Here is a 10,386-nt window from a genome sequence, read left to right on the forward strand (position 1 = left end):
GAGATCGTTGTGGGAGGTCAAAGGTTATTTATGTGAAGGATACATTGGTGTATTATATTATTGAACATTCAAAGAAAATAAGTAATCAATTTGAAAGAAAATTTGACTTTCTTAAAAGTTACATGGTAAGCGCAACAAATTCGAAGACATGGACACAGAAGTTTTTCTTCGTTGTTGTTCTCAAGTATTGTTGTTCGCAAGTATTGATTAACTTATAAACTTTTGAATCAAAAAGAAAAATGCAGACCAAGAGAAACCTCAAAGTACAAGGACTAGACAGCAAAGCCTATGGGAAGGAACATCATGAAGTGTGTAACACAGATGCTGAAATATAAGTTACTAGCTGTTTCTTTATATTTCCATTTCAATACTTTACTATAAAATAGTAGTTATTCATCTATTTTGAAGTTCCAAATTCACATCCACTTCCACATTAAATTAAGCTCCCTGTGTATAATGACATCAAACATCTCACAGGTGCAAAATTTTAGTAATGATTTTATATTAACCCATGCAAAAAAATAAAACAGTACAAGAGTCAGATGTGGACCATTAATGCACACTGTCCAAAAGAACTAAGGAAATCTTTTTAAAAATTTTAAAGTAAACATGTCAAGAAAACTGGGCTTCTACCAAACAGCTCTCAACTATTAACACCCAAATTGCTTACATTAAATAGATTTCTCAACAAAAACATGTTAGACCTTTGAATTCCCCGTCTATCCTTCCCATATCCCTTCCCACCCCAACTCCCAAAATGCACGATTAGGGATGAGCAGAAATTTGCAGATCACCATTTCAGCCTTGAGTGTGAAACTGAAGATGTTTATTTAAACTTCAGTTACTGGGCACTGTCCGTCAGCCCTTCTAGATCTGACACTCACACTCACTGTTCCTCCCCCTGCTACTGACCGATCAGCTCCTGATCGATCTGACCGATCAGCTACTGTCTGGTTTGTATCAGAAACCAAAAGTCTCTGTTGGTTCGAAGAGTGCTGTGCAACAACTGCAGAAACATCTTCACTCTCACTACTGGCTTCAAATTCAGTTTCTTCATTGGAAGTGCCTGGTACCCTGCCTGAAGATGGTGATTCATGATCTTCTTCTCCTTCCCCTCCATGACTCCATTCAGCTATGCTGTCCCCACTGAGCTGTAAATGAGCAAAAGAATCTTCCTGAATCAGGGGAGGGTGTTGCAGGACTGGTTAACTGACCATCTATTGTTAAGGGCCTTACAGAAGATGACACCGGAGGCTAAGCCAAAGCTCCACTCTCTGCTGATATGCTATCTGCTCCATCTGCAGAACTCTCTCTTGTTAGGTTTACAGTATTAGTGTCACAATCCAGTCAAAGTCCAGCTACACCCTTCTTTGGTAGAACTGTTATATCTTTCTTTGTTATATTTTTCTTTGGTATATCTGTTATGTATAATCTTCCTGCGACGTCCATGTTCATTTCTCCTATATTGAACCATAGTTTCAAGATCGGCAACATATAGAAACCCAGCAATTAACATCTCAGTGCTCTTTTTACCTCTGGAGAAAGCATCTTCCAGCTCTCTACTAGTATGTCATCATTTCTTTTATGGTTTATCCCCTGTTGTCACTGCATTTGATGTTGGTACCCTGGATATTGTATATACATTTATCTGATTTAGGGAAGGGAAGGGGAACAACAAAATGGTGAGACAAAGGACAAAAGGCAAGCCAATGCAACAGTGATACTCACAAGATAATATGTTGGAAATGATATGTACAACTTGGCGGGGATGGGGAAGAGAAAGAGGGAGAAAAATGAGGGAAGGGGTAACAAGTTAGACAAGAAATGCAGTCACTACCTTACTTATCTAACTGTAAACCCTCTGACACCACTTTGACAATAAAATAAAAAATAAGTAAAAAATAAATACTGTTTCTAACATATTTATAATGGACCATATGATTTTTTATTTTTTATTTTTTTGAATTTTTTTATTTTATTTTTTTAAATTTTATTTTATTTGTGAACATACTGTACAGAGGAGTTACAATTACATGGGCAGGATAATGAGTACATTTCTTACCAAGCATTGCAGCCTCCTCCTTTGTTTACCCTTCACACCCCTTCCCAGCCTCCCCCTTCCCCCCCAATCCCAATCCTTCTCCTTCCCCCCATTCCCCCCCCCACCGACATTGTAAAGTTCATTTTGGACATGACAACTAGTACTTCTCATTGTTGCAACAGGTCCACCTGAATCCTTAAACAACTGGTTTTTCCCCATCTCCTCCACAAGTTATAATGACACCAAATATAGTGAAAGCAGGGGTTATACTGTGGGGGAGGGACATACAAAGCAACAAAGAGATAATCTTACAAATGCGTTAGAAACACATGCATGAAAGAAAAAAAACATTAAAATACCTATCTAAGGGTTCATTTTCCTGACATCACATTATCTGACCTTTTCCGCTTGACTCATACATATACTAGATATTACAAATAAGGGAAGCCATGGGACCTATGTTTCTTTGGGCCTGGCTTACTTCACTTAATATAATTTTTTCCAAGTCTTTCCATTTCCTAACAAATAGGGAAATGTCATTCTTTCTGATGGAGGCATAGAATTCCATTGTGTATATATACCACATTTTCTTGATCCATTCATCTACTGAGGGGCATCTGGGTTGGTTCCATGTCTTAGCTATGGTAAATAATGCTGCAATAAACATAGTTGTGCTGGTAGCTTTAGTGTGGTCTTGTTTGTAAACATTTGGGTAAATGCCCAAAAGTGGGATTGCTGGGTCATAAGGGAGCTCTATGTGGAGTCTTTTTTGGGGGGGGGGGGTGGGGGTCCGGTTGTGGGGCCTGAACTCTGGGCCTGGGCGCTGTCCCTCAGCTCTTCAGCTCAAGGCTAGCGTTCTACCACTTGAGCCACAGCACCACTTCCGGCTTTTTTCTTTTTGCTTATGTGGTGTTGAGGAATCGAACCCAGGGCCTCATGCATGCAAGGCAAGCACTCTACCACTGAGCCACCTTCCCAGCCCTATGTGGAGTCTTTTGAGGAAACTCCACACTACTTTCCAAAGTGGTTGAACAATTTTACACTCCCACCAACAATGCAGTAGGGTTCCCTTCTGTCCACATCCCCTCCAGCATCTGTTGTTATTAGAGTTCTTGATTAGAGCCATTCTAACTGGGGTGAGGTGGTATCTCAATGTTGTTTTGATTTACATTTCTTTTATGGCTAGGGAGGTTGAGTATTTCTTCATGTGCCTATTGGCCATCCTTCTTTCCTCTTCAGAGAAGTTTCTCTGTTGTTGGGGGATTTAATTTTTTGAGTTCCAAGTATATTTTAGATATGATGCACTTGTCCATTGTATGGCTAGTGAAGATCTTCTCCCAGTCCATGGGCTTTCTATTGATCTTGCTAGCTATGTCCTTTACCATGCAGAAGCTCTGCAATTTCATGCAATCCCATTTGTCCAACCTTTCTTTGTTGTGTTTCTGGGTCCATGTGATTTTTTTTGTTGCTTTGTATGTTCCTCCCCCACAACCCTTATTTTCATTGTATTTGATGTTGGTGCCCTGCATCTTGTATACACACTTCTCTAATTCAGGGAGGGGAAGGGAAAAAAACAAAATGCTTAAGTAAGTATACAGGTTGACCCAGTGTAACAATGAGATGTACAAAACACTGTGTTGAAAACAATCTTTACAACTTTGGCTGGGTAATGTGGGAGGGAAGGGATGGTAGGGGGGAAACAAAGAAGGATGCAAGAATGCTCAATAAGAAATGTACTCATTACCTTGTTCGTGTAACTGTAACCCCTCTGTACAACATTTTTACAATAAAAAATGTACAAAAGATAAATTAAAAAGTTACATGGGCTATTATTGGTACTGGAAGGAACATTACCCCCACCTCTCCCATCCCACCCCCACCTTGGGCAGCCAAGGTGGTTTCAGAAAAAAAAATCTTTAAATATACTTGTATTATCTGGAGGTTGATTCACTGTCTTACATAATAAAAATTTAAATACTTCATGTATTATTTGCAAGTACCATCTGTAAACTTAGTTAGACTCAATTCTATATCCAACCCCAACCTTCCAACAACTATATATATATATATATGTATATATATATATAATTACTTAATAATAATATTGGAAAAACAGCATAGCATAGAGTTACAAATATAGGTTCCAAAGTCAACTTGCTTAGAATTGGCTTCTTTGCTTATTCAACCCCTTTGGGCTTCAATTTTATTTTTTATGAAGAATTTGCTGCATATTAATATGAGTTAACATAAGCAATTAAAACAGAACTGCATATATAAATATGTATTTTGTTATATCTATAAGATTTTTTTCTTAAAGCAGTATCACAATCTTTTATAAACACGAAAAGGGAAATAATAACTAGTCTCTCCAGAGATTAGAACTCATTTTTCCTTAGGATTAGGGAGAAGAGAGTTGTGACAGGAACAGAAGGAAGAATATACAGACAGTTAATAAACAGTCCTAGTTAACATTTGCAAATGAAGTTTTTGAAAGGAGGAGCAATAAAAAACTTAGTGTGGAGTTGAAATACACCTTTGCTCCTGAACATAAATTAAAACTTAGTAACAGTTTTAACATCCAAACAACAGAGACTGAAAGTTTCTTATATCTACTGTTATACATAACTTAATGCTTATAACAAAATGTGCTGGTTATCTCGCAGTTTCTTTAGGCCAAGAGTGACTTAGTGTGATCTGTTTCCAGGTCCCATGGGGCTTCAATACAGGTGTCATCCCAGGATGCAGTTTCAGCTAGGACTGGAACAAAGAGTGCATGGCTTCCCAGCTCCTATGGCTGCCAGCAGCTCCTTGTGAAGCTACAGTGATGTCCTTTGTTTCTGGCTGGCTGAATTACAAAAACTGCCTGCCTCTTGATGGTTATGTTCTCCACATGGGAGCTCACAGTACAACATCTTGTTTCTTAAAGAAGGTAGAAGGAGAGAATTTAGCGTCCTCGTCAAACAAGTGGTAGAATCGTATGTAATGTTATCACTAACATTCAATAGCACATGTCTCTTTGGTTAGAAGTTACAGGTCCTGACCCCAAAGGAAGGAGTTACTTGAAGGCATGAAAACTTTGCATAATGGGCTATCATAGAATCAGCATAAACAGATAACAAATACATTTACAGCAGGTTTAATCATCTGAGAATTATGTTATCACTTTTCTGTGGCTACTACAAAGTCAAAGCTAAAACATTTCCTCAGCTTTAGTAATGACACAAGCCAAATAGTCTATATCTGCCCTGGAATTTTTTTTTCCCTGATCAATTTTCCTTAGAAAGAGATGTATAGTCATTAAATAATACCATTTTATCTATTTATTTTAATACATTCCAGTAACTTCTGTAATAATCTAAGGAATAGAATGAATAATTATTCCACACATGAATGTCTTTGGACAATTAATATATGCTAATTTAAAATGTATGCCATAAGGACATTATTAAAGAGAACAGTCAGCTTTGGATGAGATTGTGAATTTCCAATGCTTATTCAGCTTTTCTGGTTTTCTCCATTGATGTCATAGACATCCCATAGGTGAAAATGGGTGCCCACACCACACCACGATGCCACTGCTGACCTGCCTAATTATAGCAAAAGTCATTCCATGCAGCTTCTCTACATTTTCCATTCAATCAGCAGGAATGTCCTTTCCATTTGACGTGTAAAAGCACCCTTCTAACACCTGAGCTAAATGAAAATTAAAATGAGCAGGAATGATTCCATCAGGACTAAGAATTAGTAAGAAACTATTCAGTTTATAATATGTATTCCATAAATGAGTGCACGATTGGAAGCAGAGGAACAGGATGGCATAGTTTAAAAAAAGTATTGCTTTGAACTGACTCTGATGATGTACAAAACATTTTGTGCAGGTTTTCCCCCCTATTAAAAAAATCAATATCAGTATCTGATTTTAAAAGCAATTTGTGTTAACTTCTTGAAGCATATTTTTATATCATGTCATCCATGTTTTATTCCAATCATGGAAATGCAACATAATAACAATTAATATCCTTGAAGCCCCCTATAATTTTTATGTCAGTTCCTTTCAGTAGTTCTGTTTACTGGTGAATAGTAATTTCATACAATGAGAACATGAGAAAAATTTAAAGATGTGCTTTCATCTTGCATCTTTTCCCTCACCTTTGTGAAAGAGAATAAAATGTGCTAATGTTTTACTGGTACTAACTTTACTTACTCATAGAATTAAATGATCCTTCTTGACATTTCATGCAAGAAATAGCTGTTTGATAATGATGATAACAACTTTCTCAGAGCAGATTAAATTATTCGATTGTATAGGTTGTTTTCCCAGGCTTTACATTAGGAGATTTAAAAAGATTAAACACACACATACTCTGTCTCTCTCTGTCTCTGTCTGTCTGTCTGTCTGTCTGTCTGTCTGTCTGTCTGTCTGTCTGTCTGTCTGTCTGTCTGTCTGTCTCTCTCTCTCTCTCTCTCTCTCTCTCTCTCTCTCTCTCTCTCTCTCTCTCTCTCTCTCTCTCTCTCTCTCTCTCTCTCTCTCTCTCCCTCTCTCTCTCTTTCTCTGTATTTGCCTCTCTCCTCACTCATTTTTTGGTAAATAATATTTTGTTAATCATCCACCACCCAGTGCCTATTGCCACATCTTCTCTATGTGATGTAAGCACCCAGATTTAGGATAGGGCAGGGCCAGTCAATACTCAGCAATATTCATGCAATGTTCTTTAGCATGTCCCTGTGATTTTAAGTGGGAAGAGTTATGTTCCTGCTAACTTCAGATGACTTTTAAAGGGGAAAAGGACATCACATTGCTACCTTAGAAGTCCAGAGAGGGTATGAAAGAAGAAGAGTTGTCCACAATAAACCCAGAGGTGCCTGGTTTGCAAAGTTAATCTCACTGGCTTGCATTTCACACACAGACTACTTGTCAGCAGATTGCTTTCTGTTTATTATAACTCTCATATTCCAGAAGAAGGGAATTGGCCAAACCAGTAATATAAATGCATTGTATGCTCTACCCTCCCTTCTTATGATTAATTCCACCAGTGGTATAAATTTGCATGAATGAATGTCAGTGTGTTTTCTGCCCTCAACATTTCCTGCTGGCTTCAGTTCAGCCCTGCTGACATTTATTACAAATAATAGCTAAATATTCCTGATTTAATAGCTGCAGTGGCCCCACATCTGAAGGTGATGTCTGTAATAAAAGAAGACAAGACAAGCTTATAGCAAATACTAATCAGATTGTGTTTGCACATATAATGGAGAAGCCTCACAGATAGACCCACAAAATGTAATGGTTGTTTTTTAAATGCAGCTGCTAAAAGTCACAGTTCAAGAACATATAGGTTGCTTTATTTCTTTTTTCATTTCTCTTCTTCCATCTCCTTTAAGCACCCAAGGCTTCTGTGCACAATCAAAATTGAATATTATTCCCCTTTTTATGTGGAAAAAATGGGACACTAAACACAGAAGACTAGCTGTGTCCTTTTATTCATCTTTTGTTGCCCTTTCTAAACAACGGGCATTGTCCCCTGATAAATTCCATTTTCTGCCTCTTATTCAAAGGTAGTTTACACACCAGCTCCAGTGATTCTCGCACAATGCGATGACTGGCAAAGATACAAATAACTTCCAAAGTTCTTTCAACCTGTTGACCCAGGTGTCCCTTCTGAAAGGTATAAACTAGCCTCCCATACCTCTTACAATTGCTAAAGGAGACTATAAAACCTGAGATCACAAAAAGAAGACACACAGAACCCACTAAAGGCAGGTTTTAAAAGCCTTTGGGGATAAAAGGTGCTTTTCTCTTTATCCTGTCCAAACTTCACAAGCTTCCACATGAAAACTGAAGAAGGTCAAATTAGCATTGTCTTTACCTTGACATTTAAACACTTAGAAATTTTACTCACTTGGCATTAATTGTGAATAACTTTATGAAAATACAACTTTTTCTACTGCCTTCATTTTTTTGCAGGTTTCCTTCCAGAGTAAAAAGTTATAAAACTAGAGATATTTATAGATGGAAGAATATAAACATTCCAATAAAATTTTATTTTATTGACAGACATTCCATCTGATACATAAACTATTCGACCCTGGGAATAAAAATCTTACAAATTATTTTAAGATCTTACCCAAATTAAGCTAAAAGAAAAGAAAATCTACTTCATATGAATTCTGAGCATCATGGACTCAGGCAGAGATTAGAGGTAGAATATTTTCCTAAATGCCGACATCATGTCCTAGTCTACTGGCCCACCTAAGGATGCCACAGACTCTAACTCCTACTCTCCTCTGATCCACCCATGAACCCATTAGGCTAAAAGGTAGTGAATATAAATTTGAGGCTCACTGATGGTTCTAAAACTGCCTTTGAATTTCTGCCACTATTAGAGTGGCCAACAATGGCTCCATGATAATCAAAATAAGATCTTCAGAGTCAGGAATCATTGTACTACCTACATATTCAGAGACATTTAATGTTCTCAACTTATCACCTTTTGGGAAGAGTTTCTTCCCATTCAGAATTGATTTGTTCATTGTGATCTTCAGAAATAAGCAGAAACTTATTTGCATTAACCTATAGACTTATATAACACTAGATCTAAAAAGAGAATCTATAAATTATTTTACAGAAGAGAAGACAGAAGCCCAAGACAATGAGGTGATCTGTTAAAGGACTCAAAGGAATTTGAATTGTAGTCCTGTCTTAAGTCCTAGGTAAGTGCTTCTTCTATTAGACTTTTCTCCATGTACCCATATCTTGTAGCTTCTCTTCTGGATCAGAAGCACCAATCATTCTTATTTGCTTCATCTGTCCACAGCTGCAAAGCTTAATCAGTGGAGTGTTAGATTTTGAGAGCATTGATCCATCTAATCAAATATTTTCATCCCTGTATTATGTTGTCTGAGCTTATACAGCTCACAGACAAACTTGATGGAGCCATCAGTTTCTAATGTAGCCTTCCTTCAACCCCTCCCCACTAGGATGAGAAACCTTGCTCAGAATAATAAACAAAAACAAAAACAAAAAAACTAAATTAAAAAAACAATCTCATATGCACCTCCCATTGTGACCTTTTAAATGGTCAGCATTTAGTAGCTTGGCAAATAAGTTGCTGAACTTCGTGTCTTTGAACATTTTCTTCCATTTTCATCACTTCTAATCATGCACTTTCTAGAAGTGAGGTTCACCCACTTAGGACACTGTGTTGGAATTCCTCCATCTCCCATCATTTGCCTTCACATATGTTTAGCTTCACTAAATGTGAATTCTGGTTCTGGGTACATATTATATGAATTTGTGTTAGTATCTGTCTGCTATGCTCTGATCTGGAATACCATTTTCCTACCCCATTTCTGCTCTGTTCAGATACTGTTTCTTCTTTGAGCCTTTTCTTTAATACAAACCAGATATGATTTCTTTCTACTCTAAGCACTTAGTGCCCTTTCTGTCACTTCTGTTTTCACAGCAATTATATATCTTCTTGCCTCCATTTCAGTTATGTGCAATAGACCATGTATTTGATAATACATCTTAACGCTGCACTTCAAAAGCATGGAGCCTTATTCATCATTGGAAAAATAATTGTGTGTGTATTTTAAAAAATATTTATCAAGAAACCCTACTGTTTAATCGTTAACAGCAATATTTGTTGTCATTACAAGAGCAATGCATCTCTGTAGTGTGATGTAGAAACTTAAAAGAAGCATATGTTACTTCAATGTCAGGAGAAGATATGAAAATTTAGGATACATCAAAATGAATGTTAGGCTCTCTAGCATGCTGTCCCTAGCATCACCTGTGTACCTGAGACAAGAAAGGTGACCCAAAGAAAGCGAATCACAAGCAGGTGATTCAAAGATGGACACAGACAGAAGAGCCATATGCAGTCATAGTCTGCATCACCAAAAATCAATGGTCTGACAGTTGTTAGGGGAGCTTTCTTTTTTTTCTCTCTCTCTCTCTTTTCTGAATGAACAAGCATGTTTAGTTTAGAAGTCCAAGGAGCTATCTATTGTACTATATAGCTAGTCACCAATGTTTGGGGGCCAAAGGTGACCTTAGCTGAGAATTGACCCGAAAGTGAGCCAGCACCTTAACTATCCATCCCCCAACATCTCCATACATAGTTCCAAACTCAGCAGGAGGGTATCTAGGTGAACAGTCACATGTTTCCATGTCTGGTATCTATAGCAAGCATCAAGATTCTTGTTAAACTCTAAGGAGCCAAGATTACTACAAGAAAAGAATTTTTTAAAAAAATCACACCAAGACAATTTTTTTCAGTTTAGATTAAGAAAAATAAAACTTGTACCCTGAAGGCATAGGGTAAATTTTATTAGACAAATCG

The 10,386-nt window shown here is 37.3% G+C and overlaps 1 pseudogene; it reads right to left on the reverse strand.

The window, feature by feature from the left end:
* Window positions 1-830: 830 nt before the first annotated feature.
* On the reverse strand, window positions 831-3,820 carry LOC138832792 (E3 ubiquitin-protein ligase RNF146-like; annotated as a pseudogene).
* Between the last annotated feature and the right edge of the window lie 6,566 nt (window positions 3,821-10,386).

Source organism: Dipodomys merriami, unplaced genomic scaffold (assembly GCF_024711535.1).
Source record: "Dipodomys merriami isolate MVZ:Mamm:240054 unplaced genomic scaffold, mDipMer1.0.p SCAF_20, whole genome shotgun sequence".
NCBI lineage: Eukaryota > Metazoa > Chordata > Mammalia > Rodentia > Heteromyidae > Dipodomys > Dipodomys merriami.